At 45.1% G+C, this 21,152-nt stretch overlaps 1 long non-coding RNA gene across 1 annotated transcript in view; it reads left to right on the forward strand.

Annotated features, from left to right (window-relative positions):
• Positions 1–1,654: 1,654 nt before the first annotated feature.
• The window catches only part of LOC122187714, a 98,872-nt gene continuing 79,374 nt past the window's right edge, over positions 1,655–21,152 (forward strand). The window contains exon 1 of the long non-coding RNA XR_006181391.1: positions 1,655–1,758. This is a non-coding gene — a long non-coding RNA (uncharacterized LOC122187714). The remainder of the gene's footprint in view (positions 1,759–21,152) is intronic.

The raw sequence follows: 21,152 nt of genomic DNA on the forward strand, positions 1-21,152 counted from the left end.
CTTCACAGTTGAAAGCAGCCTTTACATTCGTTAATCTTATGGAAAACATTAGAGTCTTGCATCAGAGCCATAGAGAACTACATTGGGCAGGCTAAGAATACAACACCAGCCATGTCTGGGCCATATTCCTTCACTCTACTACTGTCAGCTCACCTCTAGCAGGTCATATACTTGGAGCTACGCTGACAGCTTCACTCGCTCCTCAGGTGCTGTGGCTGGTGTTAGGGGCCACTGGGTGCCTGTCTTAAGCATCGAGGGGGAGGACAGTTCAGACTGCTTTCCTGTTTTATTTCCTCCTTTCCTAATCAAGATACTGAAGTCCTGCAGCTCCACCTGCGCAGCTCTGGGACTCAGAGCACTCATTCATTTTACACTGGTGCCTCAAGCGCCGTTTGTAGGTAGTGGTCCTGGTGGCACTCAAGATGATGTAAAATCCCTGCAGTCTCTTTCTAAATGCCTCATGCCTCCTGCCTCTCTGGGATCTGTTGCACTGCAGGCCGTGTTTTAACAGAATCTGCTGGGTTGGAAGTTGCAGCTGTTCCAATCACAGAGGGCTCATGCTAAATGTGAGCCCACATGATGTTTGTTCATCCGTGATTTGTCTTGTACTTTGTCTGGGAATTCAGGCTGTGTGCCTTGGCCTGACTCTGTCATATATATTTAATCCTGGTTTCTTTGCAGAGACTTCCTAGGGAACAGGAAGCAAAAGGAGAGTTGGTGAGACAACGTGTAGGGAGAGCTGGCAGCCAGCCAAAAGCTCCATCCAGCTACCAGAAGTTTGTAAGCAGAATTATTTTCTTAGCACCTCATCATGTTTCCTGCAGAAGCTTGGGCAGTCAGACAGGTTTTCCATCCTGGTAGGCTAGAAAACATGGGGTGACTAACATTTAGACAAGATGTTGAATGTTACTTGATGATTGCCTTGCAGAGAGGGCTGCTGATAGGGGAGAGGGGAGAAAAAGTCTGGAGGCATGAAAAGGGGAACACTTGAGCCAAATCAGTACTGGGTATTTGAAGTCATATTCCTGTCTTTTTCCTGTGCCTGATAATTGTAAGTCCAAACTAGAGCAGGTTTGACTGCTTTTACAGCTGGATCTGGGAGATGTGTAAGTGCATGTCTCAGGCTCAGCAGAAAGCAGGAATTTTCCTAGGTGGTGAGCTCAGTTTTAAGTTCAGGACTGGCTTTATCCTGGCTCCAGCCAGGAAATGTGGCCGGGAAAGCAAAGCCTGGTGGCTGTTTTACTAACACAAGAGCAGTTCTCTGCCAGTGTCCAAGGGTCTGTTGAGGATCTGCTGCTTTTGAGTACTGGTACGGAGCTGCAGGGACCTTCTGTGTGCCCACCTCTACCCTGTATGCTCATGCCCTCATGGGAGGAATGACTGACCCATGCAGAAAACACTTCTGACACAGTTTACAGCCCAGTGTTAAAATAATGCCAGTTGGTGCCACTTCCTCCATGGAGTTGTTATGTGTGGACTGACAGCTTGTGCACAATGCTGCTGCTGTGATCCTCTGTGATTGTGAATGGCACAGCTAACTTGATGTGATAGAGTGGGGGACTACAGTTCACAGAGAGACCTGGGATCTCCTTTTCTCCTCTCTATGCACATGGCTCTAATTTATGTTCTCACAATTCTCATTCTGCAGCTTGGTTCTGGCTGACTGTTGTGCCCCACACCAGACTCCAGAATGTCAGTGTCACTGGATTACACCATTCTGCTGGGGAAGTCTGTTCAAGTTTCTGTTCAGATCCTCAGGTAAGGCTGAATTTATTTTTATTTCTGAAACACAGAGCAGTTAGAAGCAAGCTCAGGGTCACAGATGGCAGCACAGCCTTGCAGCAGAATGCAGCATCCTTTTCTTCCTGGCCTAAGCTGTTGAGTATCATTTGCTATGTCAGCCTGCAAATGCAGGGATAAATTTCATTGCATGAAGTAATGCCTGAGCATGGATGAAAAACAGATGAAAGCTTAGCATAGGTGAGCATACAGTTAGATAAATTTAAGCTTATTTTTTAATGGTGATGTTTAACAGTTGGCGCCAATTACCAAGGAATACAGTGCTTTTTTTTCTGTCACTTAAACCTATGAAGAAACCGTATCTTTCTGTCTCAGCCAAAACAGTTGGTTTTGGGACATTAGAGGAAATTCAAGAACATTTCTATGCAGTGTAAGTGATCATTAACAGCCCTGGCTGGTCTCTTGAAATCTGGAAGTCTAAACCCTGTCGTTTTCAAGCTGCTTGGCATTCTTTAGGATAGATATCACTGTCTTTAGACAATCCTTCTTCCCCTCTCCTCAACCTGTTTTCCCAATATATTACCATGGGCAAGTAAGCACGTCTTAATGAAACCAAAAAGCAGTCAGGAGCTGTATTTGTTAAAGGCTTCTGTATGTCTGTACAACGTGAAATGGTAGCTTACACCAAACACAGAGGTTGGTGTTTGAAGAGGCTTTGTGCTGAGGTCATGGCTTGCTAAGAGTTTCTTCTGGTAGCAGTACTAACATAAGCATCTACCATTCACACCTGCTGGTTTTTTTGTTTGTTTGTTTGTTTGTTTGCTTCTTCTTTTTTTTCTTTTTCCTTCCAGCTGCAATAGCTTGTATCTTGAGGGCTTTCTCACTGACTCTGAGGAATAGTTCTCTTTGTGGGGCTAGCTGATCTCGTGTCTCAAGACCAGTTTAAGAGTGTAGGAGCTAGGGAATAAACTGGCTACTCTTGAAAGAGGCTGTTTGGATCTTCTTTGTCAGGTGGGAGCAAATGATCATAGACAGAGATCAACCAAGAATCATAGAATCACAAGGTTGGAAACAACCTGCAAGTTCATCTAGTACAGCTGTCCTCCCATCACCACTGCTACCACAAGCACTAAACCAGATCTTGCAGCTCCTCATCCAGACGCCTCTTGAACACTGCCAGGGACAGCAATTCCACCACCTCCCTGGGCAGCCATTGCAGTGCCTGACCACTGAGAGAAAAAGTTTCTCCTCATGTCCAACCCAAACCTCCTCTGGTACAACTTGTGGCCATTTCCTCAGGTCCTGTTTGTTGCCTGGGAGAAGAGGCCAACCCCCTCCTCATCACAACCTCCCTTCAGGAAGTTGTAGAGGTCTCCTCTGAGCAGTGAAAATTGCAGTGAGTCTCTGGTGTCAGTACAACGTGATGAAATCAGCTAGACCTATGGCACCCTATGGAGAAATGTTAGAGGTCAAAGGTTTTGAGTAATAGGAGGAGGAAGTTACAACCCCATATCTGAGTCATGATCTTTGTTTTTCTCTTCTGAGGGGGAGAAATCTGTGCTTTTAGAAGAGCGTTGGTTTTGCTTTGTGAGAGTTCCCTTTGATTTCAAGGGGAGGAAAAGTAGTTGTAAAAGAGGCATTTTTCTCTGACTTTCTCAACTTGCTGCAAAACACTTGAGAAAGTACAAGTAAAATTCAGCGTAGAGAAGTGGAGCTAATTCAGAGAATAGGGTGCTTTCCCCCCCAGCTGGTGAAGTTTGGGCTAAGTTCATCTAAAGCTGAAAAAAAAATCTTCAGCTAAAAATAGCTGTGAGCTGACTGAGGAGGGAAGTGCAATATATTCTTGGCCAGCTCTTGCTCTCACCTAGGTGCCAACTCAGTCTCTGCTGGAGACTGTACTGGGCAGCTGCTGTGGAGCTGGCTGGCTCATCTCAGAACTCTGGGACTGTTAAACCTGGAGAGAGTTTTGTTTCTAGTGCCCAAATAGAAGTGTCAGCACAACTAAAGCTTTCTAGAGTGTCCCGAGGGCAGTGTGTCTCTGTAGAAATGATGCCTAGGTTATTTCTACGTGTTCTGCAGTCTCAGTGATAATTTCCTTCCCTGACCACCTGGCTACAAACTGGCATGTGGTTGGAAGGGCTGGACAGGAGGACACAGGTACTGCTCTGAGCCCGTGTAGGAACCTCTAAACTGGGAAGTGTTGGTGTGTCTCCATGGTTAGCTTTCTCTTGAGCAAAACCAATCCAAAAGAGCAGTGCTGACTGTTGTTTTTTTTTCAGAATGTAAAGCTAGGCTCACTTCTTCCCAGGTATTGGTATTGGCAGGTCTGATAACTCCTTATGTTTGGAGATGTCGGGGAAATGAATATTTCCATAACTGTTTTGCTGAAAGCAAAACTCTGGGGCTTCTTTCTTTATTTCCAACTTCTAAAAGATTAGCTCCAGAAAATATCGTGCCTGGCAGAGCCTGTCTCTCTTTGCGATGGCTGAAGTATGCCTCTGCAGCCAGTTCTTTCTACGTGGGGACTCAGAGAGCTCGAAGAACAAGCCAAGGCAATACAAACGGGACCTTCTGAGAGGCTGCTGCAGCTGCAGAGCACAGCCCTTACACTGGCCCCAAGGTTTGTTTATCTTTTTGCCTTCGAGGAAGCATCGGTTAGGGGGAGCTCCCCAAATGGTACGGTTTAGAAATCTGTATCCTCTGCTAGGAAGTGCACATGCATCTTTCTTTATAAGCCATTTGATATATTTTTCCTTCTCTTCCCCTCTCCCCCTCCTCCCCCCAGGCAGCAGGATCTTTGGCCACTGCATGCTTTTAATTAAATCTTTCTGAATGTAAGCTTGTATGTTCTGACACAGAGTCAAAGAGTACCATTGCAGGGATAAAATCAGCAGCAGAACTGAAAGCATTTTCTGGTTTTGATTACTGGACAACTCCAGTTACTGCGCAGTGTGTTCTTGGCTGGGGGCTGGAAACTATCATGGGAGCATTCCATGATGCTCCAGGAATGCTGAACTTCCCCCGGAAAGTGAGGGGTATATGTGGGTGTTGTCTTGGCCTGTTTCCAACCTTTCTAATGCTACTGTCACTCCTATCCTATGCATTCTGCTTTCACGGTATCCATTGGTGCAGGTTATTTATCTCCCCTCGCTGTTAGGAATAACTGCCACTGTTGTGCTGTTGGGTTTAGTTTGTTTTGTCTCTAAAGAAAGCCCCATGCTTAGTGATGAAAGTGGATAAACAAGTGCTTGCTCAGCTTCGCACCTCTGTTACCTGAAGGTATAATCACTTTCTGAATCTGTTTGCCTTTGCCTCCATGCTGCTGCACGGATGCTTTGGGAGGAGCACAGTGCTGCAGCTGCTCTGCTCTGCCTCAAGGCATGGCAGCATGTTGGGAAGAAGTAGCTCCCTGAGCTATTCTGATGGTCTGATGGTACTGCCTTCACTCTGCACAGCCCTGTGCCCAGCTCCCATGGATTGACTTGCTAATTTGATCTCTGAGCTGCCTGCTGATAGCTGGGCCATGTCTGACCCTGTTTATTGGCACGGGACTTGGACCTGCAGCTTGTCTTTTTGGCTAGGAACTGTCTTGTCACCATGATCATCTAGACTGTTCATTGGTTCTCATCTCCTAGGAAGAAGATTATTCCCTGGCACGAAGCAATATCCTGCTTCTCCCTTTAGAGATCTCTGAGGAGTGGTTCTTCTGAGTCTCATCTCAGTCTGAAGCACTTCCTCAACATGCACCACAAAAAGCAAGAGCGTGTGACTTTGGGGATGCCTGGTCAGTAGAAGCAAATCACCCTTTGCAAGTAGCTTTGAGGTACCCCCTGGGGAAGGTGGCACAGTGCACTGAAGCTGTGCTTTCCTTCAGATCTCCAGTGTGGCAAGTAGGTTTCCAGCAACTCATTTGTTGCAACGTTTGTTATCATTCCAGCCATGAGATGTGATGTAGTTCTTAATATTTCAAGGTGAGGAGACAAGCACTTCTCTCCAGCCTAAGGGAAGGATGCTTGGGAATCCGGGGCTTTGTTTCCCGTTTGTGTTTAAAACTGATAATAATTCTAATGTCTTCTGATGGGATTAGTAATGTGCCCTGCACTGTGGTGTTTTCAACCTCCCGGGACCAAAAGAAAAAGTCTTTTACAGCATCCTACAGGATCCATGAGAAACATGGGGAATTCATGGTTACCTGTTTATTGGAAGCAAAGATCATGACCAATACAGTTACAGAGGAATTACAGTAGCAATCAATAACAGACAGGAGGAAACGTTTCCTGAGAAAAGAAGTCGCAATTAGGGAAGGAAAGCACTTGGATCAGATAAATGAGTTTCCTTGTGAGAGGCCCTGTGCCTGGTCACCCCTCTCACTGTTCTTGTTAGCAGCGGCACATTTCCTCCTGAGGGACAGGTAAATACTCAGAGGCAATTTTTCAGAGGGGACCAGTCTTCCCCTCTACCACCCCTCTACAACTCTTTTTTTTCCTCTTACGGGCTGATGTTCCCTGACAGCCCCTGCCCACTTTCCTCCCAGTCCTCCTGCTACCTCTTTTCGGATAAACCCTTAGGTACCTTACCAGACAGTGTCTGTTGGCCAGAATGCCTCTGTTTCCTCTGTCTTGGAGCTCTGCTGGGACACAGCAGATCAGATTGTAAGGTATACAGCCTGCAGGGAAGCACGCACCTAGGAACACATCTAGAGCGACACATCCCACCTGTTCAGTGGATGCACACTTCTAAGCAAGAATAGTATGTGCCAACTAAGAAGGAATTGCTGTAGCTTCTTGAGCTCCCCTCAGCTCTTGCTGAATAAACTCAGTCCAGGGATGTTTTCCTGCATGGGCTGTTTGAGCTGTCATTGCCATGGATAGGGGCAGCACTGGCACTGTGGCCCTTGGCACACGGTAGCTTCCAAACTCACCTGAGCCACTGCCATATCAAGAGCAGCCATGCGATTTGTGCAGAAATGGTCTGCATGGGACTTGCACTGCAGGAAATCTGATTTCACTTGTGATGTGTACTTAAGTCTGCACTGTTCTGCACTAAATCCCTCCTGCTCCCCTCTTTCCCTGCTGAGCTTGTGTTGAGCTGATGGCAAATAAAACCTATTTTTCCTACTTTTCCATGAGACACTGTAAGTGTAGAGACTGGTAGCTCTTTGCTACCCTTTGAGCTTTATACAAGATCTTTCTGCATGCACTGTGCACCTCATGGAGCAAGCTATCAGCAGCGTTCTGGGGATAGCTGGGATATGTCTGTGTCCTTTGGGAGATCCCCATTTGTCGCTGACAGATAAGATGGGCTCGCCGTGCTGTCTCTGAGACACTCTGCTATCTCGTTTGTCCTTGAGTTGGGGGGTTTGGGTGACTCAGCAGCCCCTGTTGTGTTTGCATGCCACTGCCCCAGAGGAGCTTTATTGGTTGTACTGCATGCAACTCACAGGACACGGCTTCTCATCAAAGTAATTATTCACACCGTGCTCCTCTGATGCCTGTCTGAGTTCTGCAGAGACAGTTCAAGACTGAAAGATCTTAGTGCTGCAGAAAATTGGAAGAATTGTTTTCCCCACACAAAGCTGCAGAAGAATGCTGCAGTGTTGTTGGAGATCTGGGACTGGATTAAGCTGGAAGTAGGAAGCTGGGGACATGAAAACAATGTGAATCAAAACTGTAGAAAATATTCTTGTGAAACGTAATTCACTTACACAGCTAGCAGGTGTTGCGTGGCTCTTAATAGCTGCAAACCCAGAATATGTTCCTGCTACTAAATTTGGCTCACTTTTCTCTTGAACTTTAAGTGGGGTCTTGCTTTGAAGGTGTAAAATCTTGTCTGTATTTATATGTACCACTCTGCCTAAGTAAAATGTAAAGTAACACAATCCAGCTGTATTATCGGTAAGATGTTAAAATATCCCTAGCTTATCTAAATTTGGGCTTCTAATGTGGCAGCTACATTGGAGCTGACCTGGTGTTAGGAAAGCGTTTCCAGCTGTTCCAGCACTGTAGGGATCCTCTGTCAAGGCATGTTCCTGCAGACTGCCCTGTCAGCACAGTTGTCACAGGAGAAGAAGTGAGTTTTTAATATTTTTTTATTTATTAACATGCATGTGTACAACCAGGTCAAGGTGGACCCTAAGCTTCCTAGCACCTCTAAATCAACACACTATTGTGTATACAGAGCTACACCATTTGCAAAATATCTCCTCTCACCTCCTGACGTAAATCAAGAACGTGGGTTTCTTTTCAGATAGCATGCAGCCACTTAAGTGCTGTCCTCTTGAGTGATGGCCTTTTGAGGAAGCTCTGCTGTGAAATAGTTCTGTGAAGCTTCCCCACGTGAAATGTCTTACAAACTCTGCACCCTCTGCTGAGAAGGTGCTTCTTTTTCAAGTAAGCCATTGCACGTATGGAAAATTATTTAGCAAAAAGATCCCTCCTGAAGACAAGCTGCCTGAGCTGTTCTGGAGAGTCTTTCAAAGAGTTTGAGATACCATTCAATGGTGTCAGACTGAATTGCCCTGAAGATTTCAGGGTTAGTGTTTGGTTGGTTTGGGTGTTTTTCTGTGATCATTTTTTAAAAAAGACATCTGAATTTTTTTTTCTCTCTACTCAAGCAACTACTTGAGCAGTATCTCATGTACTCTGGAACCTACTGATCTCAGCGATAGCTGTAAATGTGTCTGAAAGATGGAAGCAGTTGCTGAAGATTTAGAATGAATACTTTAGTACGAAGTGGTTTGTGGGGAGGAATCCTCAGGTACAAAATTACATCTGCTACGATGACATTTCAGCTCCACCTTTTTTTTGTTGTTGTTGTTTTTCCTTGGCAATTGTATGGGAACTGTTGAGTCTTTGCCCGAACCACTGACTGAGCACCCGAGGGAAGGACCTGGTCAGCACTGGGAGCACGGGTGAAGGCAATTCAGCTGTGTGATAGGAAGGGGTGGAGCCTGGCTGCACCTCTCTTAGACCGCATTGAAGGGCTGACTGCTGATGGAGAAGGAGTTCTGGTTGGAGATTGTTCTTTGGGGAAGCTTTCCCCCTCAAACCTGGAATCTTCTGATACAGGTGAGCAATCTTCTTCCCCTCCTCCATAGCACCTCTTTCTTGTGCTGGTTCTCCCATCATCACACTTTGGTTGTAATGCCTTTCCCCTTGTACTGATCCATCCAATTGCTACAGCAATATTTTAAAATCAGGGCGCTGGTAATGATCTGTGAGTCAGAGGTCACTAATGCTTTAGGATTGGTGTTGCAGCTTTTAACGAGTGTATTAGATGGATTTTAACGAGGGTATTGGATGCTCTTATAACAGAGGGAAAGGTTATGTGTCTCCTGTTACGTATTTTGTATTTGTACAAGAAGGTGGTGCAGGTTTGTAGCGATTCAGACTTGCCCATTTCTTATGTAATATGGAATCTGGATGCGAGGTACCTTTTAAAGAGCTGGGTATGGCATAGATTAGGTTACTCAAATTGCTTGGTGAAGCAGGGAATCCAAAGCAGATCTCCTCTTACCCTGCCTGAGAACTGTCCAAGTCTTGGGATGCAGAGCTGGGCCTGAGTAAAATCTGGGACTGCTCCTCTCCATGGCAAAGCCTTGCATCTTTTACAACAAAGGGATGAGGAAACTCACTTACAGTGTCACCAAGATATAACAGTAGGTAACAGATGGTAATATCAAATAAATGCATTTGGTGTGAGGTTTTGTGTGGGGTATACAAGTTTCCTTTATGATAACACCTGACACATAGAAAGCAATCACTGCAGCATGATTTATCACTTGGTCATTTTTATCTCAGCAACAAACAATCTAAGCAGCTTCCCTCAGGATTTGTGACTTGGTTTCAAAGTTGTGTAGCAAGCTTTGTACAGGGCAATGCTTTTTAAAGTTTAATTTGGGAAAATGTTACTTTGAAAAGACTTTAAACCGTCTTTAAATTGAATGTCTTAGGTTTCTCTCCACAGGAAAACTTTAACTAGATCGATTATGTCAGAGTAATCTATGTATGTTGTCGTAAGTAAGATTGTTTCTGTAGGGTGTGTGGAATTTAAACTATCAAAATATAAACAGTTTCCAAAATTTTCAGGAGTCAGAGAGGTCACACATGCTTGTTGTTACGCTCCTCAAGTTCCCAGCCAAATGTGCTGGCAGAATAAAGCGTTCCCAAGTGTTCCTGCACTGCAGAGATCCTCTGTTGACTCTTGTTCCTTCAGCTTGCACTGTTCGCACTTATCACAGGGGAAAAGGTGGGTTCTTTATATGTGTTTTATTTTTGTTCATGTACACTGTCAGGCTAAGGTGGACCTTAAGCTCCCTGTCACCTCTAAATTGAAATGCTAACGTATATTTAGAGCTTCTGCATGTGCAACATGTCTCCCGTTCTGTGCTGACTGAATCCAGGAATGTGCTTTTATTTTCAAATACTTAAGAACTGCTCAGATTTGATCTTCAGTTTGCTTGACTGTCCTGAGCCAGGACAGCAGCTGTTACCCCCGTGGGGAATATCTGCTCTGAAACAGACATTGCTCTATGTGAATCAGTTTCCCGTTTCTCTTGTCTGTATGGATGTGGATGTAGTTCCCTTTGAAAGTCATGAATCTGCTAAAGTTACAGAACACTTTTTCCATAGGAGCTGACTGTAGTAACAATCTCTTGCTTTCCCTCACATTTTAATTCTATTTGGAGGCAATTCATGATTACCACCTGGCAATTGCATATACTATATTACGATTGCAAAATGTCTTAGAGTATACATTTTCATATATAATGCTGTTTTGCCAAGCATCTCTGCACGCTGGCTTGCAGATCCTGCTGTTAAAGACTGAGATGATTTGCTTTCAGGCTGACCAAAGAAAAGGTCAGCTGCTGAGCTCTTCTGTGTTGGCCTCTCACAGTCAAACATCTAGTGCCACTAGCTACAGAAAAGAGATATTTCATATATTCTTCTGTAGTAGTAGTAACCTCAAACTATCCATCATTTCCAACAGCTAGGAGGGACTCTTGTGCTATCCTACTTCACACGTCACTGGAGTCATCCAATGGCTTAGATTGGAAGCAGCAATCAAGACCATCTTGTTCCAACTCTGCCTTGGGATGGTTGCCACCCACCATCCTAATGTCAGTGGGGTGAGAATGCTTTCTCTTCAAGACCGATTCTGGACTGTGCAAGAGACAGGATTCAGATGTGATGAAGTTTTATTCTGTTCCAAATAATGGTGGAGGCCAGTCATGAGTGGTGTTCCCCAAGGGTCTGTCTGGGGTCCACTGCTCTTCAACATCTTTATCAAGGACATAGGCAGTGGGATCAAGTGCACCCTTGACAGGTTTGTTGATGACACCAAGCTGAGTGGCGCAAATGACATAATGGAAGGAAGGTACACAATCCAGTATGACCTGGACAGGCTCAAAAGATGGGCATGTGAGAACCTAATGATGTTTAACAAGGCCCAGATGTTGCACTTGGGTCGTGGCAGTTCCCAGTATGAGTACAGAATGGGAGAAGAATTCATTGAGAGCAGTCCTGTAAAGAAGTCCTGTGCATTCTGGGCTGCATCAGCAGAGGGGTGGCAGCAGGGAGCGGATTGTCCATGTCTGCTCTGCCCTCGTAAAGCCCTATCTGCAGTGCTGCATGGAGGCCTGGGGTCCCCAGTGCAGGAAGGACATGAGTCCAGAGGAGGGCCACAAAGATGATCAGAGGCCTGGTGCACCTCTCCTTTAAAGAAAGGTTGAAGTAGTTGGGCTTGTTTAACTTGGAGAAGGCACTGGGGCCTTTCGTTACGGCCTTTTAGAACTTTAAGGGAGCAGGAGAGGAAACAACTTTTTACACGGTATAATAGTGATAGAAGGGGGGGTGTCTTTAAGCAAAACGTGAGGAGATTTATGTTAGATGTTGGGAAGAATTTTTTCACTCAGAGGGTTGTGAGGCCCTGAAACAGGCTGCCCAGTGAAGTTGTGGCTGCCTCATCCCTGGAGGCATTTAAGGCCCCAATGGGATCCTGATCTTGTGGTGGACAGCCCTGGCCACGGCAGGGGATGTGGAACGAGGTGATCTTTAAGGTCTCCTCCAACCTAAGCCATTCGATGATAGGGTTCTAGGATGGCAAATGTTGCATTCCCAGTGGATGTGGTGTTGAAAGACTGCCACTCTCCTATGAGACATCCTTTGATCAGTGATGTTTACCACTCAATATATCTACCCATTTGCCAAGTTAAATGTAGATATATTTGGAATAGCAATTTAATATCTATACAGTTTTGTATGTGTGCAGGAGGTACAAATGGCTGTTTCTTTTATTATACTTCTTGTGATGGACGCTTGCTTCTGTGCATCGTGGAAGCATGACAAAACATGTCCATTGGGAAGGTAACCGGGAATAAGCAGCTCTGCTCTGACCACCAGCAGTTATTTTCTTCCTTACTTAATTCTGTACAATGCTTTTAGTCTGACAGCTCTTCTATAACAAACTATATTTAGATATGTGGAGTAGGAATCCTTTCATTTTCTGATTCTTTTGACCCTCAGCAATCTGTTGTCTCCTCTCTTGTGGTTGTGGAATAGGCGGTGAGTAGAATTAACCTGCTTCTTGTTTTGAGTCAGTGTGCGTGGCTTGACCTTGAGATTTGCATCCTGAACTGCAGACATCAACCCTTAGCTAAAGGCAGAATACTTTACTGAAAACATTATAAATAAATAAATACAAATCTTTGAAATGGGCTGCAAAGGTTACAATAGCCATCTACTGCAGCAATTTCTTTTTTAAAGAAGTTACCGCAACTTTTGCATTGTTGTTCTGAATTGAAGTCTCTGCTTTAAAGTAACAGTCAAGTTTCTTCCTCTTCAATATGGTGAAATGCTGGAGGTGTAGGAGAAAGATAAGTAAGAAAAAGCGGTTTTATATCTCATGAAAACTTGGACACACAAAATATAACAGACTGCATGAAGTGGTGCAGCTGGGGAGTGATGATCAAGGTTTTCAAAACTGCTCCTGGGGAGTTTGCTCCTGTTGGAAGGTGTAGCCTGTGTTCCAGTCTCTTAACTGCATGGATGCAGTTGCAGTCTTTCTTTCTAGCATTGCTGACATTAGTGCTTTGTTGCTCTTCTTCCACTGTTAAGCACTAACTGGATGAAACTGGTGGCCAGTTCTCCTTGCTGTTTGGCAGGAGGTAGTTACTGTCAGCACTGCAGAGTGAAATACAGACGTTAACTCAGTGTGTGTGTAGCTCTTTTATAGATCCAGGTGTTGCATAGGAGTGATCACCACTCACAGGGAATGTGTGTGGCTTCAGTGGTATCTCACTCATTGACTGGAGTATAGGAAAAAAAAAAAAGACTGTTAACAGGGATGAAACTTCAGTCTTCCTCACAGATGATGTGAACTCTGAGTTGAAAATCTGCTGATTCTCAGAAAACGAGTGGCTGTTTGATCATCGTTCTTGTCTCCAAGATATGTTTGAGATTTTCCATTGACCTCGCAGCTTCTTCAGGCAGCTGGCTCAGCTTGTCCCTTGGTGGAGTGACTTCTTATTTATCAGCTCATTGTCAAAGGATTTACGAAGAGCTTATGCCAGAGGCCAAAGGGTGAACACCCAGAAACATATGCTCTTCTGTCAGTATCCCTACCCAGTGAACCACTTGTGGCCTTTGGCTTTTGAAGCAACCTGAACATGTCAGCGGGAGGCAGACACATCTATGAATTTGAGACACAAAGTATGAAAATGACTATCTGCCTTCATTTGGTTGATCTTGAGTAGGAAGCTTTGTGTCCAGTTGCTCACAGCTCCTATCTCTTTTGCTATCTAGAATCCTCTGGTAAACATAAAGCTTGTGTTCTTACTGAGGTTGGAGAAACAAGTAAGTGAGAGGCAATGAGAAGAACCTGCTTGCTGTAGATCGTGTAGTTTCCTGCCCTACCACTGAGAAATACTTGAAAAAGCTCAGTCTTTCAAGGTGATTGTTGAAACTCTTGGTGGTATACAAAGGGGATCCACAGAAACAGCCCTGGTGAAATTTCACCAGTCTTTGCTTCAAAGATTCCCCCTTAGGACTCCTGAACACTGGAAGGAAGAGAGAGGGTCTGGGACATGGAGAGCTTCCCTCTGGTTGAAGAAGGGGTTGTTTGGAGGCATCTAAGTGGGATCAATTTGCACAAATCCATGGGCCCAAATGGGAAACATCCATTTGTGCTGATGGTGCTGGCAGAGGTGATTGCTGAACTGCTTTCTATCGTCTTTGAGAGGTTTTGGAAAAAGGAGAAGTGCCTGAAGGCTGGAGGATAGCCAGTGATACTCTGGCCTTCAAAAAGGGCAAGAAGGAGGATCTGGGACACTGCAGGCCAGTCAGCCTCACTTCTGTCCCTGGGAAGGTGATGGATGCCATCTCCAAGCAGTTGAAAGAGAAGTTTGTCAGGAATTGTCAGCATGGATTCACCAAGGGAAAACTGTGCTCAAGCAACCTCACAGCCTTCTGTGATGGCATCACCAGCTGGGTAAAAGGGGGGAGAGCTGAGGAGTCATCTAGACTTCAGCAAGGCTTTTGATACTTCCCTCACAACATCTTGATAATGAAGCTAAGAAAGTGTGGGAGAGATGAGTGGGTGGTGAGGTGGGTTGAGAACTGGTGACTGGCTGAGCTCAGAGGGTTGTGAGCAGCAGTCTGGTTGGAGAGCTGGGAGGAATGGCTGACACACTGGAAGGCTGTGCTGCATTCAGCAGGACCTGGACAGACTGGAGAGCTGGGCAGCAATAAACCAGATGAGGTTTGACAAAAGCAAGTGTAGAGTCTTGCACCTGGGAAGGAGTAATCATGAGTATTAGCACAGGTTAGGGCATGATCTGCTGGAGAGGAGCTCTGTTGAGAAGGACCTGGGGGTCCTGGAGAGCATGTTGGCCATGAGCAGCAGTGTGCCCTTGTGGCCAAGAAGGCCAGTGGGATTCTGGGGTGCATTGAAAGGAGTGCGGCCAGCAGGGCAAGGGAGGTGATCCTCCTCTCCTCTGCCCTGGTCAGGCTTCACCTGGAGCACTGTATCCTGTCCTGGGCTCCCTGGACAAAATGGATGGGGATCTCTTGGAGAGAGCCCAGCGGAGGGCTGCAGAGATGATAAAGAGCCTGGAGCACCTCTCCTGTGAGGAAAGGCTGAGTGAACTGGATCTGTTCAGCCTTGAGCAAAGAAGCCTGAGAGGGAATCTGATTAATGTTTGTAAACATCTTTGTGGGAGTCAAAGGGACATGGCTGACCTCTTTCCAGCAGTCTGTGAGGACAGGACCAGGGGAAACGGCCATAAACTGGAGCACAGGAAGTTCCACACTGATATGAGAAGGAACTTCTTCACAGCGAGGGCGACAGAACGCTGGAAGAGGCTGCCCAGGGAGGCTGTGGATCCTCTTCCTCTGGAAATATTTGAGACCTGCCTGGATGCCTACCTGTGCAGCCTGCTGTAGGGGACCTGCTTTGCAGGGGAACTGGACTCAATGATCCTGTCCAGCCCCTACAGTTCTGTGATTCTGTGTGAAAGGAGGGTGGAATAATATGAATTTCCCAGTTTGTTCATGTAAAATGTTGTGTTATTTCAAAACCCTTGAGTTCTGTAGAGGAAAAAATTGAATCTGAAAAAATTTTTTTTTTTTTTCCAGAAAGGTAATTATTTGTAAAACAGAAACTCTGTCATAGAAGTTGATTTCTGTGATTCTAACTGGGGAAGAACAACAATTATTTGGCACAGCATAGGTTCACAGTAGCTATTGAAATAGTTTGGGATCCTGAGCTCAATTATCTACAGGGTGAAGAGGAAGATCTTGTTTGTGTGCTCTACATCAAATTAGGAAATACAGGCTGGAGTTTGGAGGAAAGAGAAAACAGCCAAGATTTCTTGTTGACAGCTTGATGTTTTTGGTTATGGAAAGTCAGCTGCTTTTTAGCAGCCTGTAGAATAGTTTCCCAATTCAATACCACTGTGAAGGTATGTGGGAAAACAATTAGAAAAAAAAAACCAACCCTCAAGTAGTGTGACTTAGCAGCAAGCAATCATGTTTCTTGCAGCCTGGTCTAGTTGTTGGCAATCCTGCCTATGGCAGGGGGGTTGAAACTAGGTGATCTTTGAGGTCGCTTTCAACCCAGGCCATTCTATGATTCTAAGGGTTTATGGGAAAGGAGAGTAAAACAATCTTATCTATGCACTCACCTGTTTAAAAAAAAAAAAAAGACAAAACAATACAAAAACCATTATGCCATGTCAAAATCCCTTAGGGATTCTTTTTCAGTGCATGTTTTCATCAAAGATTTGGGCAAACACAACGTTGTTTTCATTTCCTAAGGCTGGACTGCTTCATGTTTGCCTAACATGAGTCAAGACCATGAGCAGGGAAATGAATGTTTTTCCATCATTGTGAGTACCTTGTGCACAGCTTGCCTCTGAAGGCAGCCAGAGATGTCCTTGTCCCTTTCCAGAGTCACAGAATCACCAAATGACTGAGGCTGGCAGGGACCTCTGAAGGTCATCCAATCAAAACCCCTGCTCAAGCCCTGCACTGCATCTCAGAGAGCTCTGTGCCACCCTTCTAAGAAGTACAGTTTGGAATACAAGCTATATTTGGGCCAGGTTTCTTTTTCCCCTGTAGCTTTCATCAGAAGGAAATTACTTCTGAATATCACCCTTTGCATTTGCTTTACCCTCCATTCTGAGGTTTTCGACATCGTTCCCTGAGAAGCCCCATGGGTCCTGTAGTTTGGTACCCAGTACTGAGATAAACCAGATTAGGACTGTGTGTCGGGTGAAATTATTATCAGATTGTGGCAGCACCGCAGATGTCTTTGCCAAGGAGATACTTTGGCACTAAGTGTATTTTCACCTGTGCAGCAATAGAAGACAATGCTGGTGCCTTACTAGCAGGGGAGCATGCTCATAAAAGTATTCATCAAAATTCAGTTTGGAAAGTGATACAGGATAAAAGTGGCTCATCCTTTCCAGAGACTGATGAAGTCTAAAGGAAGACAGTCTCAAAATAGAGAGACTTCTCTCTCAGCTGCTTACCCTTAAATGAAGGTGAGGAGTGGTGGACCCTGGATGCACACCTACTGGTCATTCAGGTCCACTGATTGCACCTGAGCTCCCTGGCTTACTCACACCTTCTCACCTGGTGCTCAGCCGTTGGTTCAGGCCATGACCCGGCAATTCCCATATAAATCCAAAGCAGCTCTGTCATGTTCAGTTAACTCGAAATATTCAAGTGTGCCTGTTCCCGTTGTGAGCACAGCTAATCTTGCCTTCTGGAAGCAACTTGAGAATTAGCATGTCTATCTAGCCTGCTAAAAGGAGGATTAGCCCTATCCTTAACTAAGTAAACGTGTGTGAATGAGAGAGGTGGGGTCGAGATCTGAAGGCAGCTGCAAAGCTCTCTTCAAACACTGAGCACAGTTCACCCAAATGTCCTGAAGGGATGTGCGTTTGCTCTATCGGTGTCCAGCTGGGGGGAAGGGTCCCAGTGGGTCTGGTGCTGTGTCGAAGAGTGCATGTTTCTGAATACCACATCGTTCTTAGGGAGTTTTATTTGGGCTGCGGTCTGTCTGCTAACATTTTGAGGTTGCTTTCTGTTTCTTTCTGTATTTGTGTTCTAGAAAGCCATTTTATTGCAATGCTGAATGTTCAAACAGAAAGTCTGTGGGTAATGGAAGGTGTTGAATGCACAAGGTGTTGCTGTGAGGTGTCATCCTGCATTCAGATACAGAAACAGAGGTGCTGCTTCTAGATATTTCTTTATTGCAAAACGAATGACTTCAAAAACTGCGTAGACCTAAAACTATACTGGAGTTTGTAAGTATAACCCAAATATCCCCAAAATGTTAGCACAGATAACGACCCAGTAAGTGTTAATTGTTCTACTGAGTTTCATTAACAGGTTTGTGGTACCCAAAACTGTTTCACAGGGAATTTTGATTAAACTGTAACATCTCTGAGCTGGGGACATTAGTTCTAGGAAAAAAGAAAACAAAAACACCATATGAAGTCTGCATGGTTTGAGAGCTGCTTTTCCTGTTCCTGTGTTATCATGTATAATTTCAGCCCCTCCAAACTCAAGTAGGGAAAAAAAAAACGAATTTGTTCCTCTGTTTCCAAAATGTCTTTTGCCATCTCTACTGAGCAGGACACTCGTCTGTCAGTGCGACTACGCTGCTTGTGCTCTTAGTGAAACTTGTGGTTGTGTATTACAAGGGGAAGGTGAACTTGTAAGGAGGGGAAAAAGCCACTCTGTTTTGAGCTGACCTTCTCCGCTTGTCCTAAGACAATTCAGTTACCTTGAATCCACTAGTCTGAAAAAGAAATCTGCAACACAAAAGGGGGCAGGGTAAATGAAGGGATTGGTGGAAAATCCTCCCGCTCTTGGAAACCGAGAATCTGCACTTCAGAGGAAAGGAACTGCTCTTCTGTGCTTCTCTTTATGAGAAGCTTCCCTGGACAAGTCCCTCTTGACCTGGAATTTGCACCAGGAGACATGTGAGACATTCCTCAATCAGCTTTTGAGGGCGGAAACTGAAAGCAGAGATCGGAAGAAGTTGTGGGCCATCCGAATTGCTTTAGTTATGATGTGGAACGTATTACTTTAGAGTTGTTTCAGAACAGCATTTCGCTTAATTATGAACCAGGTAAGGGGGTACAGAGTGAACAAAGGCAAGACAGATGCTGAGGGGGCTGGGGGGAGGCGGGGGGGAAGCTGAGGAATGCAGCCTTATCTCTCGTGCCACTCCAGGCAATTGTGCTCACTTATTGGTTCAAACTGTGCCGCTACAGCAAGGAATAAAACCTGCGAGCCATGATAACTCAGCAATTGGGGTGGAGAATATTGTAACAGCTTCTTGGAACCAATTGTAATATTAGAGTAATCTACGCCTAGTTTCTTGCAATTGTAAAATCCCCTCCTGTTTTTGCCTAAGTTGTCTCTATAAATATCCTTAAACTGTCCCTTTATGGTGTGCAGGCTAAGAGAGGCTACTCCTTCTGCACCCAGCATGTGTGTGCGGTGCTGTAATTAAAATATACCTGCTTTATAACCACTTTGTGGTTATGCAGTGTGATTTTCCACAAGCCAGTTATTCAATTAACTTTGCACCAGTGTTGGTGATGGGAAGATGGAGAGTTCTGATAATGCAGTTTAGATAATGAACTATTGCTGGAGAGTCCTCAGGACTTCCAGGGCACTTTGATAAAAGTGATGCCTGATAAAAGGACTGCATTGAAATCAAGACCAGAATCATTAGAGGAGTTTCTTGAACGATGGGTTCGAGAAAGATGGCAGATTATTCTTGTGAAAGAAAAGTTTGCCTAGGCAAACCTTGCCTGGGTTCTGCCTACCGTGTATGGCTTTGTCTTAAAGCACTTTACTCTGTGCTTGAGTGGGCAGACAGGAACCTCCTGCAGGTGAGCCTGTGCTCTTTGTGAGCAAGGCTTGCAAGCCAATAACTTAGACCAGGCAAGTATCTCACTGAACAGTGTTTTATTTCACAATTACAATGGTGGGTTTTGCAAGCAGAAGCACGTGTTGTGAGGAAAACAAACTCTTCTATTTCGTAGTTCCTGAAGCTGAGTCCCTCCCCTGCTCTGAGGCTCACATTGTTCCAGATTTGTGTATCACAAGCACATCCCTTATGCAGGTAGTTGACAAAATCCATCTCTGTCTTCCCAAGTAAGCAGAATCCACAAAGTAGTCACTAAGGCAGTATCTCCTGCCAGATCTCTGCCAGGTCAGTTTGTTTCTTGTACTGTTCTGAGTACACATGCATGTCTTACAGCATTACCTTTGGGCACTCCTTCCCCACCCCCAGCGATCTCCCCAAGGGAGGAGAGTACACAAATCAACATTCCAGCTGGACCCCCCTTTTATCTCTCAAGGATGTGCATACTCCATTCTTTAACCACAGACAAAACTTATCCTTGTATCACGGGTTCTGAAGTATGTCACTGTGCTGTGACATTCTATTACCTTATTCAAAAACAATTCATAATCTCCCACACTCTGCTTGTCAAAGCCACGACTCAGAGTGCTGCTATTGTGTCAGCACAGTGATTTTTGGAAAAATGATGAAGGAGTTGTTCAGGCTCACAACATCATCTGTGCATACCTCTCTCATGCTTACCTGGCAAATGAGCATGGGTGAGTGAGCTAACTACCCAAAGTTCTTTTTGCAAAAGCTTGGGTAGATGCCTTCAGTTCTTGGACCTGCCTACCAGTGTCCAGCTTGTGGCGTTGGCTATAGACACCAGCTGCAAACTTGTGGTAACAGGTAATGGGCCGGGTTTCCCTTGCATTCTTCTATGGCAGTGATGGCAGGGATGAGGTGGGTTGATTGCTCATGTGTGCAGCTAGTTGCTATGATTTGCTGGGTTGGGGAACAGGGGAAGAGTTTGTAACAGGGTTGGACTGGGGAGAGTGGCTCTGACGTGAAGTTAGAGCTGTGCTGATTGGACAGGTTCAGAGTTTCTCACTTGCTTTGTAAGTGTGAAAAGTGGGGCGAAAAGAATGCACCTGATTTCTCACGTTGCTTGGTAGGTTTTCACTAATTTTATTGTCATTTTTTTCCTGGAGACTGACAGACCTGTAAACCTGTGAGTGCGCGTTCAGAGGCTGTAGCTAAGCTGGGGAGGCAGCTCTCAGTCAGAATGCTGCTCCTTGAGGACTTGGTGGGTTGAGATCTGCCTTGGGGCATATTTTCAGTATCACCCTGAAAGCTCCTCGGTTAAAGATGACTGAGAACAGACAAGTGATCTGGGTTTATTGACCTGATCTGTAATGTGCATCTTGGAAAGAGAGCTCTGTTTTCCCATCCCCACATGTGATTTATTCTCTTTGGTGCCTACTTTGGGATTTCTTTTGTTTCAAGCAATGGCTCTCCTGTTCCTGGCTTTCTGCTCGTGTGTACTTCCACAGGTTAATAATGTTTACAGCTTCTCCATCCGTGCTTTCATTTGAAATGCTCCAAGAAACTCATTTTCAGTGCACATGGGCTTGAATTAGCAGTGTGGGATGTTGCTGGCAGAGAGACAGGATAACAACCTGTGAGTTATTTGGGTAGCCATTTGCTCGCAGGGTGCACAGGTCTGTGGGACTGCGTAGCACCTTGGAGATGCCAGGGTTAGAGTTGCACAGCTGTCTGGCTTCAGTGCTAAGTTATCCTGTGTTCTGGTGATGCTGCACAAGCTGAAGTCTGTGCACATTAGTTGGTGGGTTATTTGTGACAAAACACACATAAAGTGCCAGCAAGATGATTAAGCTGTAGCTTGTCATTAGCTATCATGTTTTCTGTAAGTAATGGATCAGCAATGGAAAGCAGCAGTGGGAAAAGGCCCAGCGAGAAGCAGAGATGCTTCTGGTGATGAATGTAAAATGGCAGTGTGTGTGTTGTGGGGCATGTGGAGAATGTGG

This window comes from Lagopus leucura, unplaced genomic scaffold (genome assembly GCF_019238085.1).
Source record: "Lagopus leucura isolate 7727_CA_CO unplaced genomic scaffold, USGS_WTPT01 Super-Scaffold_100050, whole genome shotgun sequence".
NCBI classification, from domain to species: Eukaryota; Metazoa; Chordata; class Aves; order Galliformes; family Phasianidae; genus Lagopus; species Lagopus leucura.